Source organism: Vulpes lagopus, chromosome X (assembly GCF_018345385.1).
Source record: "Vulpes lagopus strain Blue_001 chromosome X, ASM1834538v1, whole genome shotgun sequence".
In the NCBI taxonomy this organism is placed as follows: domain Eukaryota; kingdom Metazoa; phylum Chordata; class Mammalia; order Carnivora; family Canidae; genus Vulpes; species Vulpes lagopus.
The window spans coordinates 101094140-101113833 of NC_054848.1; the positions used below are offsets into that span (position 1 = coordinate 101094140).

Consider the following 19694-nt stretch of genomic DNA (forward strand, 5'->3'; position numbering starts at 1 on the left):
GTAAACACATATGAGGATTTATTCCTTTGGCCAGGCGGGGAGTCATTAGGGTAAAGGGTAAGGGTCAAGGGGGCTCGGTTTGGTGACTGAGGAGCCTGGGAGGGTGGGGGGACGGGCAGAAGCCAAGAGTTTTCCTCCAGCCAGGTTTTCCGCCCCAAGTCGTGCAGGCTTCCCCATTTACAGACCTTTCATCCCCCTCCTCCTCCCTCCTCCCTCCTCCCTCGGGCCTCTCGCTCCAGGCACCCCCCCCCACAAAGGTGCCTCCACGCCCAGGCCAGGGGCTATCCTTTGAAGGCAGCCCAGGGGGTTTGCAGCACCGAAGGTTGCCACGAAGGGTGGGCCGCTCGGGAGACGCGAGGCAAGGCAGCGAGCCCCGGCATTTCCCCTTCCCCGGCACCTGTCCCACTTCGGCGCCGGGGCTGGGGCTGCGCCCGCAGGCGGCCTCGGTGCACGAGCGCCAGAGCCTTGCACCGAGGTCGCCCGGGTTAGGGAAGTGGGGGGCCGGGGAAGGGGCGGGGCGTCCGGCGGGCGCGCGCCGCCCCTTGCATGCAAGACCCCACGCCCCCCCATATACGGAGGCTAAACGGAGATAGAGAGTCACACATAAAGCACGAGCGAAAACGCTCGCTCTCCGACCCCGAGCGGCGTTGCTCTCCGCCCCCCCTTCCTGGAGCTGGGGGCTGGCCGGGGAAGGTGGCTCCGTTCTTCCCTCGTGGCCAGTGCGGGGTCTGTGGCTGCCCGGAGAGGTTCCGGCTTCCCCGGGGCTGGCAGGGGGAGCCCCGAGAACTGCAGGCCCGCCCCCCCTTCCTCCTCCTCCTCCTTCCCCTCCTCCCCCACGTGTCCTCCCGGAGCTCAGAGGCCTGATCCCAGCACCCCCCCCCTGCCACCTCCCTCCTCCTCTCGCTTCGCCCGCTTCCCCGGCGGCGTGGAGAAGAGCAAAGTTGCGACAGCGGCCGGGGGGCTCTGCCCAGGTGAAGGGGCGCCGTGGGGGGTGGGGGATGGCGCGGCCCTGCGGCGGGGGCGGAGGGAAGATAAAGAAACTTGCTTTCCGCGGCCCCCACCCCGCGCGGGTTCAGATCTTGCGTGGACCGAGCCCTCGTGGCGAGACGCGGCAACGCCGCTGGGACCGAGGCCGGCACCGGGACCCAGACCCGGACCGCGCGCCTGGGCCGGCTCGGCGGGCGCAGGCAGCGGGCCAGGCCGGCACCCAGGCAAGGGCGGGGTGGGTGGCCGTACACTGGACCGAACCAGAGACTCCAGTGGCCTGGGCGCGGGCCGAACCCGGACCGGGCCGAGTTGGGTGGCGAAGTAGGACGTGGATTCGGGGGCGGGGCGCGGCGGGAGGGGGAAACCAGGCCCCGCCGGACTGGCCTGGGCGTGGGGGCGGGGGGCGAGTTCGGGGCACTTGCTGGGCTCGGGACCGAGCGGTAGGGCGGGGCGGCGCTAGGGGCTGGGCCGGACCCGCGGGGAGAGGGCGAAGGGGGGAGCCGGGGGTGGAGTAGGGGCGTGGAGTTGCGAGCGGGGTCTGGCCTCGGCCGGGGGCGAAGGTAGATCCGCGGGGCCGACAGCGGAGGGAGGGAGGCCCGCAGCAGCGCGGCGGCGGCGAAGGCCAGCTTCCGCGGAGTTTGTGCCCGGGCTTCCCGGGCTCCGGCCGCCTCACGCGCACAAATGGGGCTAGGGGACTGACTGGTAAGCAACTACGAGTGTTAGACGGTGTTTGGCGGCGATTCCGGGAAAAGCAAGGAAAGACACCGTCTGCATTTATGCCGCACCCCCCACCCACCTCTTAGCATCTGGATTTTGCTCTCAGGGGGCCGCGGACCCTCCTTACCACAACCCTTTCACTCTCCTGCACTCCCACCGGCTCCCCCCACTTCCTAGGCCATCTGACTCCCCTAGGGGTGTGTGTTTGAGGGTGGACGACGGCGTGGCGGGGGCGGCAGTATACTCTCCCTCCCGCGGCAGCAGCCTAGTTCGTATCTTATTCCTATATGTAGCGTCGCTTCGAGTCGTGTGGACATTTGGGTTAAGATAACGTACCCCCATTCCCCCCTCAAGCGATTTGATGGCTTCCAAGGAAAGGGAGGAATCCCTGGGTTTCCACGCCTACAGCGAGGTTTGAGGATTGAGATTCACCCCCAGCTCACTTCCACTACCAACCCCACTTTCCTTGTAAGCCATTTCCCGGGGGATCTGAACTTTGGGGGGCGGTATTAATGTGCTTCTCTATCTCTACACAGGGTCGGCGTGGCCAAGGACGGCTAGTCTCTGAGGGAAAGTAGCCACCAATCCAACTTGGGTCGCCCCCACTATTACTTCGGTGAGGGGGGCAACGCTAAGGAGATACTGGTGGGTAGCGACCCAGTATAAAGGAGGGGGCTGGGTAGTCGCCCCCGGAGGGACTCCGTTTCTTGTGAGGTAGGAAGAAGCGAGCCCAGGCTTCAGGGGAGGGGTTCTGGAGAGGGGCATGGGGGGTGGCGACGACGGGGGCGGGGAAGAAGGGGGAGTCACGCCCTGCCAGCAAGGGGGCTTCCCTCAGGCCCCTGGGAGAAGGGGACTGAATGTGTCTGTTTTGTGCTGCCCGACAGGGGAGATCTGGGGTCTCTGGATTTGCACATTGGATCGGGCACCAGTGGCCTGAGAAAGTCAGGTCGGGGCATACGGTGGGGAGGCTTGGGGGAAAGAAACAGAAACCCCTGGCCTTGGCGCCCTGATCTTTTCCTTTCCTCAATCTTCTCATTTGAGGGACATTGAGGGCTGGGGGCGTGGGGCTCTTGCAGCCCCTAGGATTGAGCGCCTCCGCCTCTCCTGGGAGTCTAGCTTTTTGCCCGGCTTGCTGCAGCCACTGCTGCTGCCTCCCTCTCCGGAATCCGCTTGGTCCTCGCAGCGATCCCCTCCTCCTCCCCTCCCCTCCCAGTGTCACCGGGGCTGCTTGGCTCTGCCCCCTTCGCCGCCGCTTGCTCCCTGCTTTCGTCCCTCCCTCTCTCGCTCGCTCCCTCCCTTCGCCTCCACCTCCCCATTCCTCCCCCCCGACAGGTGGCATTCTGGGAGTTGTAGTCCCGCGGAGCGGCGGCTGGCGCCGCCCGCGAACCCCGTCGGACTCCACTTCCCGTCGAGCCCTGCGACCGGCACCCACTCCACCAGGCTTCGCTCGCACACACAGACACACACACACACCGCTCTCCCCCTCACTCTTTCGCTTGCCGCGGCTGCTGCCAGTGTGTGGCTCTGTCTCTCCTCCGCTTTGCCGAGCCCTCCCTTCTTCCTCTCAGTTCCTAGAGTCCGACCGCCGCCGCCGCCGAGAGAGAGGAGAAGGAGGTCGGTGGCGATAAGGGGCGGAAGGGGGGCATCAGATCGGGGCAGTATTAGGCGGGTGGAGGCTCAGAGTGGGTGAGAGGGAGCCCGGGTGGCGGCCTGAGCCTCCCCGCGGAGCCGACCCGGGAACAGGTGCGTCTTTTTTTTCTCTCCCCCAACCCCTCCACCCCTTTTGACTCCCCGGCTTTTTCGTATCCCCCCACCCGCTTCTTTCTATCTTAAGCCTTTCCTCAACCCTGTCCCTTCTTCGCCCCGCGGCCGCTCCGCTTGCCCCCCGGGGGCGCCGTCCTCTTCGTGTCCCCGGACGTAGCGCTCCCTGGAGCTCGCTCTGCCCTCGCCCCTCCCTTCGGGACAGCTCCCCTCCACTTCCACCTTCGTACCCCATCCCTGCCTTACCCTACCCCCTCCTCACCCCCTTCTCCCTTAGCCAGGTGAGACTTGTTCGCCACGATCTGAGAGTCTTCTTCCTGGCTGGGCGGGGGTCTCCATGGAAACGGGGGTCGGGTTGATCCTGGGGGGGAACCATTGGAATTACCCCACTCCTCAGAAAGGGAGGTGGAGGCTACGGTCTTGTTAACTACCTGGCCCTAACAACACCCCCCCCCCCCATCCAAGGATCCAGTGATCCGAAGGGAGGCTGGCCAGGAGGGCAGGGCGAGAAAGGGCTTGTTTTTTGGGGGGGGCGGCTGTCCGTGATGAAGTCTTGAAGAGACCTGGAGAAAATACCCTCCAACCTCTGAGGGGAGGTGCGACGGTTGCTCTTCAGGGCTGCTTTCTCCTCAGTGTTGGGGTGCGGGAACCATAGGGTAAGGGGTACCCCTAGGTGGCGGCGGGGCCTGGGTTCGGGAGTGGGAGTGCTGTGATGGGGGCAGGGGCAATTATCCGAGTCCCTGGAAAAAAGGCGGGGGATGACTTCGGAGCACCCTGGCTCCGCTGCCCTCGCTGTAGGGGCGGGGGCCGCCGGGCCGGGCGCGGCGGGGAGGGGGCTTAAATTGAAGGAGGATGAGATGGGGGCAATTCATACTAGCCCCGGCAAGCCAGGGGGAGATCCGGCGTTCAAGCTCTCCACCCGCTCCGCGCCAGGCCTGAGGCAAGGGGTCTGAGAGCGAAGCCGAGGGGTGGAAGGAGGGAGGCTCCGGTTACGGGGCCGGGTTTCGGGATCAGGGGCAATCCCTCAGCCCTTGAAGGAGGGAGAGGGATGGCCGCGAACCCCAGGGCTCCCCACCCCGGGTCCTAAGGGGCGTGAGGAACAGACAGCAGGCCCAGCGGAGCTGGATTCGAACGGATCACGGCTGGGAAGTGGGGGGGGCTCACTGGTGGGCTTCGGGGGGAGCAGTCCGGCGGCGGGGCGGGCGGGCGGGGCGTGGGGCTCCGGCGGGCGGCGGGGCGGGGCCGGGGCGGCGCTGCTGCCGCCGCCGCCGCTGCCGCCGCCGCTGCTGCTCCTGCTGGGGCCGCCGCAGCCGTTGCTGCCGCCGCCGCCGCCGCTTCTGGGCGGGGAACGGAGGCCAAAGGGAGTCCCGTGCCGGGGCAGAGGGCGCAGGCGGTGCGTGGTGGGGAGGGGGCCGGCCTGGGGGCGGGGGCAGGCGGGGGGTGGAGCCCCCGACGGGGGGCGGTACGAGCCCGGACGACGACGACGAAGAGCCCCGGGGGCCGGGTGCATGGAGGACGAGGTGCTGGGAGAAGGAGGGGGGGGTGGGTCCCGCGACGGGCCTCGTGGGCTTGGCTCCTTGAGGTTCTGCTTCGGGACAGAGCCCTGCAGGGGCGCCCAGAGGCCCGGGAAGGGACAGGGAGGTGAATTGGACGGTGGAGGGGGCCCTCCTCGCCGGGGTCCCGCCGAGGGGAAGGCTGGGCCAGAGGGACGTCCGGGGTAGGGCTGGGAGGAGCCGACCGCACCTCGGCTGGGGATTTCGTGTTATGGAGGGGCGGGAGATTTTTGTAGGGAAAGATGTGGTCGAGGGGAAAGGCGAGAGGGAAGCACACCGCAAGCCGGGAGGCCAACAGCCCAGGCCATTGGAGGTGCCCTTCTATTCCGCCCGCACCTTCCCCCTCCCCCAGGGCCAGCACTATGTTTTTGTTTTATTGTTTTGAAATTTTCAGTGTTGGCTGTAGGAAGCTGTCGATGTGGTGATACTTATTCATTATTGGTGTCTCCTAGAGTAGACAGTAAGGACAGGCATCGCTTGGCGAGGATGCGACTAGCTCGGGGGTTTAGGGGCTCTTTACGCGAGAGCGGAAAGGGGCCTTGCTAACTTCGTGCGAGAGCTGAATACTCTCAAGGCAGTTTGGAGATTGTCCCCGTCGCACAGAGGTGGAGTACAATTGCAAAAATCTTTGATGAGGCTTCTGGGGGTGCAGTTGTACGTTAGTGTTATCCTGGTTGGCCACATAGCTCTTTCAACTTAGAAGGGGATTTCTCAAAGTCTGGCCCCTGACAAACGTTGGGGAAATGAACAGGGGACGCATTTGGTGTTGGAAGTGGACTAGGTTTATAATAAAATCCCAAGGTTGGAAGGGACTTTAAAGGTCACCTCGTTCTCTGTTTACCTGACCTGTCCTTGAATGTTGGGATAGAGGGAGCTTTATTTTGGGGGAGATGGAGCAGAGTTTAGGGGTACTCAAATTGGATGGCCATGTCAGCATGTGGTACTAAAGAAATTTGGAGGATCCCACTGGGGATTAAATGGGATAACCCAATCCCCGAAATCACCCAGAGGCTCCAAATAGAAGCAAAAGTTTGGGGGAGGAACCTGTAAAATTTTTTATGGAAAAGCAAAGTTAGTAAGAAGGACTAGGGGAGCTAGCAGGAGCAGGGGACTTAGTGACTCAAGTTAAGAGAATCTGAAGGTTGATAGAGTTTAAGAGGGACATGGTCGTTTTGGTTTGCGTAAGCCGCTATGTGGCTATTGATAGGCAGACTCATCTTTTGATAAAGCAACTGAGGCAGCCACCTTTGGGATAGATGGGAAGGATAAGAGGCACAGGCCATTGGGCACAGAGCCTTACTCAAATTGACTTTAAGAGGGCTGACCCTGTTACCAGCTATGAAGCAAGGGTAGGTTTCTTTCTATTCTGGTTCCCGGTGTCTTGGAGGAGGAGGTTAAGGAGGACTGGTTCTTTAGAATAGGCCATAAGGAAAATACAGCAAATTATTGGGATAGAGCAGAAGAAAGCTAAGTCCCTGGCGAATTCTGTTGTTGGAGTCTGAATTGGGCAGAATGGAGGGGAGTTCCAGAGGAAATGGTGGCAGCAGCAAGGACACACAGCGATCTGGCTGTTTTGATGACCTAGAGCTGGTAAGGCATAAACTCCCTGTGGCCTAGACTTTTTGGGGAAGCAAAAGGGTTTCCTTCAGGGGTCTGTTTGCTTTATTCATGCTGTAGTTCACTACATAGGAAAAAAAAAGTTTAGTACAGGTGCCAGAGAACCTCACATGATGAGTTTGGATTATGGGTTTCGGAGAGGGGCTTCTTTTAGGGGAACAGAATTATGGGAGAAAAGGACTTGAATACTAGAAAGAAGGAAGACAAAAGGAAAAGTCAAGAGGAGGTTGTTTAGGCAGTGAAGGGGGAAGAAAAGTGATCATCACTGGCTTCATGTTAGGGCCAACTAAGGAAAAAGTGGAACCCTGAAATTTCCAGGCTAAGGTTTTCCAAAGTAAAAAGCTTGAAGAACCTTGAAGGCTCTTTACACTTTCATGCTAGAATCACTAAGGTTGGTGCAAGACAGAGGACGATCTTGAGTAAAAATAGGGTTGGAGAGAAACTGGCTTATAGGAAGAAATATACATGTATACCCATAGGGAAATAGAGAATTTAGAGATAGTATATAGGCTAAAAAATGCAGAATGTGAAAGAGGGTGGAATAAGGAGCCAAAGGGGGAAGATGTTTGTTTGCTTACATGTCATGTAGAGGTAGTGTCAGGGAAAGTAAAAAGTTGCCTTGGATAGCTGTTGTCCTGGGAGAGCCCAGGAAGTAGAGGTTAGCTGAGATCCAGGGCTCACAAGTCTAAGCATTAGTTAGAAAATTTAGACTAAAATAAGGGTACTGGATGGAGTAAGGAATTCACTGACCTAAGTAGAATGGCCTTAAAAGAAGGAGAATGTGGGAATACACCAGTTTTTCCATCTGCAAGTGGAAGGAATCCTAGATATAGGGAGGTGAATTATGGAAATTCCAGAGTGAAACAGGATAAAGAACAGCGGCCCTAGAGCCTTGGGCCAGAATTGAGGGATAGGGTGGGTATATGGAGGAGAGGTGCTAATCAGGGGTTGGGCATCTGGACTGGTTCATTGATTACAAGCTGAGCTCAATTTGAGAAGGAATAGAACGGCCACAGTAGGGTAGAGAGCTGTTTTCCAGCACCAGCCACCATCTGGGATTGAGAGAGGAGGAGTTCATGGTTAAGATGGGTGGGAAAGTGAACACTAACTAGAGTGGCACAGAGAGAGCACGGGGGAAAGTGGACATTGTTGGTATAAAGCAGATGGGAAAGAGGAGAAGCCACTGATGATTATGTAAGTGGGGAAGGAAGACCCTAGACCTTCGAGTTTTCAGAATGAAAGGAAATTTCTTAATGCTGGAGTTCCAGTGAGGTATGAGTCTGTGCTTGCCAGAAGGTTTAGTGTCAGGATGGCCAAAGAGGGAGGTAATAGGAGGTAATCTATCTTTTGGCCACTAGGATGCTAGTACAGTATTTTACATAATCTTACATACTCACTGGGCTTTCTTAATGCCAGTTTTTGAATGGTTATCCTTTAAGTAATGTAGAAGCTGTTCTTTTTCTAAATTGTACCCTTTCCCACTGTTCATAACTTGAAAGCAGTCTTTCATGACAAAAACTTTCTTTGGTGAACTGAAGTTGAATCTTGGTCAAGAGTAAAATTTAACTCTGCCTTCAATCCCCATAATTCAAATATGCTGTTCTTTTTCCCTCTCCCCGCCCCCTTTTTTTAAGCAGATGCCATCCTTTCCCTATAAAACATTTAAAAACGGATAATTGTTTAAAAAGTGGCTGCAGGCTGCATGTCAAGGTCATATTTTCCCTGGTCAATGAATTGTGATGAATTTGAAGAGTGATGATTTATTATTTGTAAAATGTGGTAATTTTCAGATTTATTCGTTGAGAGTATGTGAGGCAGGATATGTCTTCATTTGGATTTTAAGAAGATCTTAAGTTAAGTGTCCGTGAAGAATTGAGAGTACTGAGGGGCAGCAAAGCTTTGTGTTTCAGGCTTCTTTACCAACTGTCGGCTAAGGAACAAAATTTGTTACCTCATTGCTAAGGTATGCCTAGAAATCTTAGTGTTAGTGCCATTTAAGGGTATAGTCAAGTTTTGCTATAATGTTGGTGTCCGGGGACCAGGAAAACAAGCAGGCTTTCATTTTTCCAAGTTCTATAGAGAAGTGCACTGTACATGACTGATCCCCAGGATGAGTCAGTGCACTCTATACCTGGATCCATGAGGTGATTAGATGTCTCATGATGATGAGGCTTTACTCAGTTTAACTTGGTCGCACCTCATATAGGTTAGTGTCTTGCAGTGGTTCTCAAACTTTAGCATGTCTCAGAATCACCTGGAGGGCTTCGGAGACATACTGCCTTAAGTTAGAGTCCTTGCTGTTGTACTCCCTAACCGTGTGACAGGAAGCAAATCACTTAACTTTCTTGAGCCTCGGTTTTCTCATCTATAAAATGGAGATGATAACCCCAGTTTCACGGGACTCTGAGGATTGCACAAGATGACATCTACATAGCAGACCAGGTCCATAGCAGGAGCCCAATAAGTGGCATCTATTATTATATTATAATCTAGTTTTTCTTATTCCGTTGAGTCCTATGACCTTTTATATTACTCTATGGTAAACATGGTGGCAAATAAAAACCATAAATGGCTCCTGAGCACTCCCCATATATCTTGATTTTCTGTGCTCTTTCTCCATATTCCTGTTGTATTAGTACATATTTAGCATTTACAGTGTGATAGGAAGAAATAGCTTGGCTCATCACTCCATTATTGCATCCACCTTTGAGGTGAAAGTGGCAGCTTCTTTAGCAGCTGTGCTGTAACACTGCTCAGTATTTTAGGGTAGGAACTGAAGACTGTATATCCAGTTGAAACTTTAGGGGACATTTTGGGCTATGCTTAAAAAATGACCCAAGCCTAGTTTACTAGGGTGACATTTTAAACAACCATTGCTTTCTGAAAAGGGCTGCTGTATTTAATTATGACTGGTTGGGCTTTCCAGATGTCTCTGACATCTGGAAGTTCTACAAAGGCTGGTAGATAGAGCCTGGGTCTCTTATGGCTCTATGACAAGGATGTTCATCAGTGATTGGATGGTTGAAAACATGTTTTGAATACTTCAGGTATCACCAAACCAAACTTTTCAACACTGAAAAAAAGATGGGCTATAATATAGAGATCCTTTCTGCAGCCAGAGTCGACTTTGATGCCAACAGTCAGCTATGCCAATATAGGGAGAGTGATAGCAGGCCAATTTCAAACAATAGATTAGTTCACAAATTAATAATTTCTTTTTGGCTTGGAAATGTGTTATTATTCTCTACCTGTCCCCCTACCCAGCAGATTTACCTTCCAATTTATATTCTGCTTAGGCAGACTTTAAAATGCATTTGTTCCCTGAGTACACATCTACTATAAGTAGCAGAAGGCAGTCCATCAATTGGCTGGGTTTAAAAATTAGCTGCGGCTAAACCACGCTCAGATAACTGGAAGTTGACTTTGTTTTTTTTTTTTTTTTTTTGGAAGTTGACTTTGTTTTGCCCTGGCCTGATTGTATTTCTGTGACTGTCTTTATTGTGGAAGCAAGGAAAAGAAGGGAGAGAAAGTGTATATGAGAGCAAGGGAAGTAAAAGGCATCCACAGACCCAGTGCTTTTTACGTGGGATTCTTGGTTTCCATATGACCTAGAGAGGATTTCAGTTTTTCCCAGTAGTTTAGCAAGTATTTACTGAGCACATACTATATGCTTTGTATCATGCTAGACACTATTGGGAGTGGTGATTAAAAGAAATAGAAAATATTCTTTCTAGCCTTGGGAAACCTGTAGATCGGAAAGAGGTTGAGTCAATACTGAGAGTTCGAAACTCTGTGAGGTAATTGTGTGTGTGTACACACATACTATATGTATATATTATATATATGCATACATTATATGTATGTACTATATATTATATATACACATACATATAATGTGTATATATACTATATACTGTATATACACATACATATGCATTATATGTATATACTCTATCGTATATATACTATGATGAATATATGTGTATATATACTATATATGTATGTGTATATATTTATGTATATGAGTAATTTATATAAAATGAGTTGGTGAGAGTAGAAAAAATAGTCTGATAATGGCTTTTCCAATTATTTGTGTGGGAGGTCCAGGAGACAAAAAAAGACAAAAGTTTGTTGAGGAGGAATCCACTTTAGATGAAAAATTCCATATCATGAATGCAGTATATTGAAATGGAGATGCCCAAGGGCCACTGTCCCAGTCCGTGGCATGGAAGACACAGAAGCTCCCAAAAGGGATTCAGGTCTCAGATGGCAATGATCCAACTTTCGAGTGTGAAAGACACACCAAATATGCACATGGTTCTTCTGAGGAAAGCCAACTCTTATTTTTGATCTAGGAGAAATGAGAAGTGCTAAAAACAAAAATGACCGTAGTTACTTAAAGTGCCATTTTGAGGTGGCTTTGCATTTTGAAAAGGACTGATGAATTTCATGGTGATCGCTTAGGTTTTCTAGCAATTGGTGATACCTAGAAGTGGCATAAAGTCTTGTGGCTAGATCCTAGGTCTAGCTAGTATAAAGCTATGATGAGATGTTTTCCTTAAATGGGATAAAATTACTTCCTTACAGCAGGAGATGGAAGTACTATTTGAATAATAGGGAAAAAGTACGGCAGTGGGTAGAAAAGCTAAACGAACTGGTGGTATGAAAATGGTAAGAGATGAAAACTTTTGCTTTTTGCCTCCTTCATTGTTGGAATTGATTACCTTTGGTCCTTCAACTTTATTTTTTTAAAGCAAGCTCTACACCTAACGTGGGGCTTGAACTCATGACCCTCAGATCAAGAGTCATACACTCTCCTGACTGACCCAGCCCGGTGTCTCCTATTCTCAACTTGAAGTAGGGACTCATTTATTCCCATTTTGCAGATGATGCAGTAAATGGACATAATGGGGGACTAGAGAGGCTGGCAGGTAGGGGCTGAAAATGCTCTCCTCAACCACCCTCCAACACACACATAGTATAGGTTGTGGATATTAGACTATATCACTCTTCAGCAGTGTTGCTGCTGTGTGACTAGATCTAGGCTGTGAATGGATTTAGGCAGTGTTTTTGTTTGTTTGTTTTTTTAAGATTTTATTTATTCATGAGAGACACACACACAGAGAGAGGCAGAGACACAGGCAGAGGGAGAAGCAAGCTCCAGGAAGAGAGCCTGACATGGGACTTGATCTCGGGTCTCCAGGATCACACCCTGGGCTGAAGGTGGTGCTAAACCACTGAGCCACCCGGGCTGCCCAATTTTGGCAGTTTTTAAACATCAAATTGTCTCTGAATGAGTGGGGATCCAGCACTAGTGAGGCAATTGAGAAAGGGTATGGTTGGGATTGGAAAGGGTTATGATGGTAATAGTAATCTCCCTGAAGCACGCAAGGAGATTGCAAGCCCTGGCCAGTCCATTGAGATGATGTCTAGCCTCCCAAGGTGACTACTTTGGAGGTAACTACATTCATTTGAATGAGTAAGCTCTTGTATGTTTATTTATTTATTTTTAAAATATTTTATTTATTTAGTCATGAGAGACACAGAGAGAGAGGCAGAGACACAGGCAGAGGGAGGAGAAGCAGGCTCCATGCAGGGAGCCCAATGCAGGACTCGATCCCAGGACTCCAGGATCACACCCTGAGCCAAAGGCAAATGCTCAACCACTGAGCCACCCAGGCGTCCCAAACTCTTGTATGTTTAACAGATAGTTAAAATAATTTTGTATCCAACAGTCTCATAAATGTTTATGGGCCAGGTTTTTTTTTGGGGGGGGGGCCAGATTTTTAAACATAGAGGTAGCAAGGAGTCTATGAAGGTGTTCATGCTATAGCCGCATGCGGGCAACTACTTAGTCTTCTCAGTAAATAGAGGAATTAAATGTATCTGGGAACAAGATGCAGTGTCTCCTATAAGACTTATCCCTTGGGATAGAACCAGTAGAAATATTTGGGTAGAAACCCCCCCCCCAGGGGAACTAGAAAGTGCTACAGTAAATTAGTCAGGCAGAAGGCTGGGATGAACAGTGCAGAGGGCCCCTTCCTCCTTTCAGTTGCCCAGCAGATTATTTCTAGTTGATTGTGTGTGTGTGTGTGTGTGTTTGTGTATGGTGGTGTGTAGTGATAGAGGAATCTATTTGCATGAAGGGAAGCAAAGTAAAGTGATTGGGGCATGTATAAGGGACTCTCGAGTTTCAGGGAATGATATTTGGTTAATGGTAGGGAAAGGTAAGGGGATGTGGATATTGGAGGGAAAGCCTGTGGAAGATATTAGAATATCTTTCTATGGGAAATCATTAAATTAGGACAATTTACATTGGGAGAACTTCCTCATCAGGGGATGAGGTTTGGGATATAGGATCAAGCAGGGAAAACAGGAACACTCGTCTCCTGTTGAGTACACATGGAAGAAGGCAAAGCAACAGGGAGAGTCAGATCTGTGGTAGGGGTTCCGTATCTAAAGGCAGGTAAAGTTATCCTTATTAGGTATGGGTACACTTTCCTGTTGAAAACACTGATTTTGAGACATTTTGACCTCTCTCTAAAGGCACTTCAATGACTAGACGGAAGTCCTAGCCTCTTCCCTTCAGCCCCTGGATCTAAATGCCAATGGTCTCTTGGATCTCCTTGGGGGTGTCTTAGAGGCCACTTTTTCCAGAGTGGGGTAATGGGCTGGCTTCTCCTTTGATTTTGTGAGGTTTGAAGGTGGATGTCTCTGTCTTATGGGAGCTGTACCCAGAGCTCTGAATTTCTGCTGGAGCAATAGGTCCCAAAGTTGGTTTTCTTTACACATTAGTCATCACTGACCCAGCCCTCCTTCTTAAACATCTACTGGCCACGCCTATTCTCTTGAGAACAGATTTAGGGCCAGGCTTCAAGAAGAATATTTTCCGGCTCTTTCATTTTTTAAAATCATAATTGCTTCCAGGTCACCAGACAATATGAACCAAAAGAAGCCTGGAGGAGTACTACCAGATTTAGTTAACTGAGACCTTAATCTTGAATTTCTAATGTATTGGCTAGGTGGTAAGAGTCCAGCCATGAATAAAAGTCCAGCAGGTTTCGTGCTATGTGTAAGGGGCCTAGTTGTATTGCATATGTTACCAGTGCCCAATTGTTCTGCACATAGGGGGTCTTTGGTTACCAAGGAAGCTACTTGATTCTGGGGAACTCACTGGAGAAACACCCTGTCCAGCCATGTTCGAGGTTAACGTTTTACCAAGGTAAAGACATTTTGTCAGATAGATGCTGTGTTACCGCCTTTCATGTCCTTCTCTTCCTCATACGCATGATGACCATACTTTTGCTTGTAGTTGTGAAATCTGCTTGTTTTGGCATCTTCATTTCAAAACAAAACAAAAAATGTCCACCCAATCTGTAAAATCTCCTTTGAGATTTTTGTGCTGCCCATTCCCTGTTACCAGCTCCCCTAACCCTGACTTGGATTATAATTTGATGTTCTTCCCCTTTTGATAACATATTCTATCTAAACTTTTCTAAAATGTCTGTGTTCAGTGCTTCCCCATAGTGTTTCAGTTTGGCCCATGATGGTGAAATATCTCAGGTTCCCCTATTTCATTTTTTCTCTTTTAGTTGTTGTATTCTGTGGGCTTCTCTTTTATGCCTTCCACACCTGCCCTTGTCTTCTAGTGGTTTTTTCTTTTCTTTTGGATTTTCTGGGGGAAAGATCTCTGCTTCATTATGGTTTGTCTTCTACTACCTGCTCGCCCTCAGCTTAGCTGCTATTTTCACCGTTTTAAAGTTATTGCTCTCCTGTTAGTCCATTTTCTTTTTGGCTTCCCCTGTTTTGTGGTGTGCCAATTATGTCTGACTGCTTACTTTCTGCTGTTGGCTTGCTAGATTCATCCCCTTGGATCTCGGTCAGTCCCTCTACTTAAGGTGTGTGCATGTGCCTGCTAAATCGAAACGGTGCATGTCTTTATTTTTTCAGCCAGTGCTTTATCCCGTCGGGTTGGTGGAGCATGTGCTCTTCTTTGTTCTCACTGTGAGTTGGATGTGCCTTTTGAGTTTTTCCCTCCAAAGTGGGGATAGCTCACAGTGGTCCCACTGCCTTCCAGGCAGTGACCAGCATTTGAGTCTGGGGCCATGCAGCTGTTCATTTCTTAACAATTACATGGTTGTGATATCTGGGAAAGTCCTTTGAGGTATTTTGTATCCTTGTGCCTGTGCTTCCTGAGCCACTCGGGATTACCAGGTTTCTTCGAAGTTCCTTTTAGGAGCTTTGCCTTCAGCCTTTCATGTGAGGTTCCCATCGGAAAGAGCAAGAGAGACATTGAGAAAGCATACCACATGTCAGTTGGGCTCTGTGAGCAGAAGCAAGTCGGTACCTAAGTGTGCACACCAGCAGAATCTACCAAGTGTGGTATGTCTGTAGGGTTTTTCCTTTTTGCTTACCTCTCCTGAGAAGTAGTGTATAGTAGAATGGTTACTAATTTGATTGGATGTGATAAGGACGAAACAAAACACTAGGCCTACTGAACCAGAATCTCCAGGGCTGAAACTTACGAACCTCTAGTTTGAACAAGTACCTTGGTGATTCTGGCTTAGGAAACATTGGTGTACATTAGCCATTTTGACTCCTCCTGTGCTGTGTGGACATTGACACCAGTCAGTGCTTCTTTGGAAGTTCCCTTTGCTTGTTCTCTGACTCAGGAGGACCAGTCTTGTCTTCTTATGTAGACCACTTAGCTCAGTGCCCTCTTGTCTGTGAGTTCTACCCCTCTCCTCCCCTCCTCTGCAACGGCTACTGTTAATAGCAGCAGTGAGCTCTACATAGGAAGAGAGGTTGCCCTAAGAAATTCCTAACAGAAGAGTGGGAAGCCAAGGTGAAGCAAATATTCTGTCTTCAGGATCTTGTGAAAATGATGGTGCCTCCAGGTAGTGCTAAAATGTGTGGTTTTGTCTAGTAATTACTTTGGTTTTTGCTTGGTTTTCTTTTTGTTGTTGTTGTTATTGTGGTTTTGGGGGATCTAAAAACTCCTTTATCTAGGTGGTGATATTTTGTATGTTCTGTTTTCAAATGCCAGGATTCATTCCCTGCCTGCCTCTGATTTCTGTCCCAGGCCCTACAAACTACCAACCCCCTCTAAATAGAACAAAAATAAGCCCAAGAGTGAAAAAGCAATGGTGACTGACTTATATCTGCTGCCTGCAGGTATTCAGATAGACACTAAAACTTATACTTTGTGTTAAAATTCATTTTATGCAAGTATGACCCCTTTTATTGCTTGATTCTTCTAATGCTTCATAGGGAGGAAAGATTTTTTAAAAGTACCTGGCATATCAGTCAGTAGGCTGAACTGTTATTGTGTTTTGGTTTTTTATTTAAAGTGGGCTCAAGCTCACTACCAACCATGAGATTAAGACTTGCGCTGAGATCAAGAGTTGGACATTTATCTGACTGAGCTACCCAGGTGCCCCTGAGCTGTTGTTGATATCTTAATATCCCAAGATATTCTAAGAAAAAGTTAAAACTTGATTGACCAGGAAGTTCAGTGATGGGATGGGGTCCTGGTAAACTGATGTGAAACAGGGGGGACAATCAATCCATTTGTCTTACCCTTTGTTGAAATCTTTCTAAAATTATGTGTTAACCCACATAACTGTCTTAGGAATGTTAAGGATAATTGTCAGAAAAAGGTAAAACCATGAGTCTTGTACAGATATAAAAATGAACATGTGTTAAAGATTTTATATTTTACTCGTTAATCAACAAGGGAACCAGATAGATGTTAGAGCTGGTTCAAAGAAAAAGTCCAAAAGCACAAATTTATATGGAGTAAAGGAATTGAATTGCAAATGGAGGCAAAACTGGTTTTTCCACAATGGGGAGGGAAGTCAATCCAAACTCTATGGGACAAGACAGAGTTTGCATATCCATCAGTTACCTGCAATTTACAGAGGTGCAAAATAGCTCAGAGACAATGAACTATGCTGCAATGGGGTAGCTGCTAAGGGTGAGCTATGGGCAATGCATGGTGCTTTCAGGGAAATACAGCATTCTTGTCTACAGTAACTAAGCCTGGTGGACACTTTTAGGGGGGGTTGATTTTACTTCTTGTAATTTCTCAGGGTCACCACCTCAATTTCTCATCCAGGATTCAGTTCCACGTAACACTCATTTACTGAGTACTTACTATCCGCAAGACATTGCAGAGGAACCAGAGACAGAAAAGACAGAATTTCTTACCTTAAGTAACTTGATTGGTGGAGACACATGCCACACCCCTGGCTAACCACACTGCAAAGAGTAAGAATCAGTGCTGTGAGGAGGGAAGAGTTAACGGATCAGGGGCTGGGGAGATGACACGATGACATTTAAGCCAGGCTTTGAGGGGTGACAGAGAGGAGGAGGGGCGCAGAAGAGGCCATTTCAGGGTTAGTGAGGAAACAGCAAAGTCCTGAAACTGGATGATGATCTGTTCAGGGAAGGGTCAGGAACTGGGATGGCAGAGGCAGCAGGAAAATAGCAGGATGTGGCCAAAGAGGAGACCAGAGGAGGTTTGAGGCCAGGTCAGGGAGGCTTCTTAGCCCACGTTGCTGTGCTAAGAAATTTGGGCTTGATTCTGAAGACAGGAAAGCTACTGAAAGCTTTTGAGGAGGGAGGGGGTGACGTGATCGAACTGATGCTTTAGAAGATGAATTGATTGTAAAATCAAGAAATTGGAGGCAGAGGGACCAGTTAAGAGGCTATTGTAATATTCTGGGTGAGAGATGATGAGGGCCTATATCAGGGTGGTGGCAAGAAGGGGCAGAAGGAGAGGATGGAGATGGCATTATTAAGGCTCGACTCCTGATTGGCTGTGGGCAGTGATGGAGTTGAAGACAAGCCGCTGAAATTTCCAGGCGGGGGGATACTGGTGCCATTAACTAAGATAGGAAACATGCTGGGCGTGGGGGCTGGGGAGCAGGTTTATGAGAACAGATAATGAGTTTGGTTTGAGACACATTGAGTTTGAGGGGCTTGGTGGACATCCAATTAACAGCGAGTTGCTGGCAGCTGGAAATTCTGGTCTGGGTCTAAGGAGAGAGGTCAGGGCTAGAGATACAGATTTGGGAGTCTTTGGTGGGGGGGGGTGGAAAGGGAGAGTTACAATTAGGGGATCTCAGGAGCTGGAGAAGAGGGACAGGGTTCACACAACCACCTGCCCCCCCCCCACTCATGGAGAGAGGTGGGGTAGGGGAGGGGTAAGGGAGAGCCAGGCTGAGCTAAGAGAGACAGAAAGAGGCAGAAAAAGGGCAAGGGAGACAGAAGGAGACAGAAAGACAAGAGAGGGAGACTGAAGGCTGTGGCGGGGACAAAGAGTAGAGGGGAGGGGGTGCAGGGGGAGGAAAAAAGGGAAGGAGGAGGAGGAGAGGGAGGAGAGAGGGGAGCCTGGAGGGAAAACAAGGATGAGGAAAGAAAGGAGGAAAGGATGGGCAAGAAAGGTGGGAAGGGGAAGAAGGTGGGGGTGGGCCAATTGTGCCAAGAGAAATGGGAGAGGGAAAGGAGGAGCAAAGAAGAGGGGGGGGGCTGGGAGAATAACAGGGGGAAGAGGGAGGTGAGGAGGAGCAATAGAGGGGACTAGAAAGAGAAATTGAGAGGGAAAGGGGAAGGGAAAGAGAGAGAGTGAGATGGGGGTAGGGAATAAAAGAGGCAAAGGGAAGAGATGGGGCCTGGCAGAGGTGAGGAGAGACAAGCAGGACTCAGGCTAGGGTTCTGGGGAGGGAGGAGAGAGAGAAATCCCTGGAGAAGCAAGCAGGCACCAGGTCAGGAAAACCAAGAGATGGGCAAGTACAAAGACAGGCAAGGGCAGCAGTATCCTATGCTGTGGAGAGAGGAAGCAGGATATGGACCAGGACAAGAATGGGGGGCTGTGGCTCTACTGTCCCCATATTGCCTCCCTCCCTTGCTTGGAGCCTCTGCACCAGCCATCTGGCCCACTGGCTCTTTCTTGATCTTAGCACATAGCCTCCTGCCCTAGGACCTTTGCATAGATTGTTCCCTCTATGGGAATGCTCTTCCCCCAGATATGCACATGGCTCACCCTTTCGCTTCCTTCAGGATGTTTATTTGTTTATTTACTTTCTTTAGGATGTTTAAATGTCCCCTCAGCCAGGCCTATGCTGATTACCTCCCTCTGAAAACCGTAGCCCATTCTGTGCGCCCCCACCATCGCCATGCCCCTTAGTGTGTGTTACACCACCTTCTAACATCCTATAATAGGAATCATTTAACACGTGTATTGTCCGTCTCATCCCGCTAGAATATAAATTCCATGAAGGCAGGGGTTAGGGGTCTTTTTGGGTAATGGTTGACTCCCCGGTGCCTAGGAGAGCGCTGGCACATAGTAGGAGCTCAATAAATGTTTGTTGAATGAATAAGTGCTCTTATGTTGAACATGGACAATCTCTGAAAATTATATAGAGAATAAGTGAAACAAACCCCTGATGTGACTGTATTGTACTGATTTACTTCTTGGGAAAGTGGAGAACAGCAGAAAATTCTGATCACTGTAGGGTTCTGTTCAGTCGAGCTTTGATGAAGAAGACTTTTAGCTAACTCAGGAGTTAAAGGGTCTCAAGACAAGCTCATTGGGTAAACCTCTTTTTCCCGATGTGTCTTTCTCTAGGTGAATTGGCTGTGCAGTGGTTGTCAACAGCGACAGCTGGACATTAGCTGCTGAAGGAGGTGGTAGGTCACAGGGATGACAAGGCTGATAGAAAGGGACAAGGACAGAAATGTGTGGTTTGTGATGGAACATTGTTTTTTGTTTGTTTGCTTGTTTGTGGTCAGAGTAGAAGGAGTATTGCATCTGATTTTGAGGGAGCTTTAAACCCGCTTAAATATGTGTGTTAGATCTATAGAATTCCCAAGTCGAAATCAGAACAGTATTTTTGAAGGGCTTATAAAGAAAGTGTGTGCTTCCTCTGGAGAACTTAAATTGGTACGTCACTCAAATACTTCAGTACCCAAGGATTAGAGAGTTGACGAGAAAAAGATCCCCAGTAGTCTTTCAATGCATTGTTCATATATGGGAACAACCCTCTAATTGTAGTT

At 49.8% G+C, this 19694-nt stretch overlaps 1 protein-coding gene across 11 annotated transcripts in view; it reads left to right on the forward strand.

Moving 5' to 3' along the window:
* The first annotated feature begins 711 nt into the window (after nucleotides 1-711).
* The window catches only part of BCORL1 (BCL6 corepressor like 1), a 63835-nt gene continuing 44852 nt past the window's right edge, over nucleotides 712-19694 (forward strand). For 2 of the 11 annotated variants that reach the window (XM_041741025.1, XM_041741036.1), the window contains exons 1-2: nucleotides 1552-1689; nucleotides 2241-2418. The gene's annotated coding sequence lies outside the window, so the exon portion shown is untranslated. Of the gene's footprint in view, nucleotides 972-1551; nucleotides 1690-2240; nucleotides 2419-2462; nucleotides 3448-4939; nucleotides 4986-19266; nucleotides 19329-19694 lie in introns of those variants that run through there. The other 9 variants (XM_041741028.1, XM_041741030.1, XM_041741031.1 and 6 more) reach the window with 9 other exon arrangements.